The sequence below is a fragment of the Miscanthus floridulus genome, chromosome 19 (genome assembly GCF_019320115.1).
Source record: "Miscanthus floridulus cultivar M001 chromosome 19, ASM1932011v1, whole genome shotgun sequence".
Classification (NCBI taxonomy): Eukaryota; Viridiplantae; Streptophyta; class Magnoliopsida; order Poales; family Poaceae; genus Miscanthus; species Miscanthus floridulus.
The window spans coordinates 48,562,688-48,563,675 of NC_089598.1; positions in this window are offsets into that span (position 1 = coordinate 48,562,688).

Genomic DNA, 988 nt, shown 5'->3' on the forward strand with positions numbered 1-988 from the left:
CATGATATGATACCTCGGTGAATGGTTAGCCAATCCATGCCTAAGATGACATCTAGGTTAGTGGAAGGTAATAGGGTTAGGTCGACTTTAAAGATAAGACCCTCAATGGTAAGACTCACTCCCTTACAGATGTGGGTGCACTTTAGGTCTCCTAAAGGTGAACTGGTGATGATAGGCTTTTCACGTGGGGTTACAGGCAGGTCATGCTCTCGTGCAAACTTGGATGATATGTAAGAACAAGTTGCTCTAGAGTCAAATAGAACTGATGCAGTATTGCCATTAACTAAAAACATACCATACACCACGTCAGGGGCAGCCTATGCTTCCTCGGCGTCCAGATGGTTGAGATGTCCTCGGGTAGTAGATCCCTTGAACTGAGACTTCTGAGCAGCTGAGTTCTGTGGGCACTCAGCGGCTTTGTGACCTAGCTGGCCACAAGCGAAGCAGGTGAAAGGCGTACCGCCTGTAGAGGTTGTCGCGGGTGCCTTCTAGTTTCCAGTGCTTGGTGCGGAGCGGTTCTGTGCTGGGCGTTCATTCGTTGAGCGGGGATGGTTGAAATGGTCCTAAGTGTAACAGTCCTGGGTGTAACGATCCTGAGCAGGGCGAGAGTATTTGGCGGTGTAGCCTCCTCTACCCCTACTCGATCCAGGGTTGTCATCCCTGTTGTGGTGAGAGCGTTCCATGGATGGTGCATCTCTGCGGAACCTCTTGCGATCACGGCCACGGAAGGACTCCTCAAGCTTACGCTTCCTCTCCCTGTACTCCTCTCCAGCTTCAGCACGATCCTTCTCGATCTAGATGCAGCGATCCACTAGAGCACACAACGTGTTGCTCTCAATACCGCCAAACTTCAGCTTGATGTGCGGGTTAAGTCCCTTGCGGTAATAGTATAGCTTCTCCTTCTTAGAGTTCACAACATAGGTAGGTGCATAGCGAAGAAGATTGGTGAAACGAGTAGTGTACTCAGTCACCCTGTCTTTTCCCATCT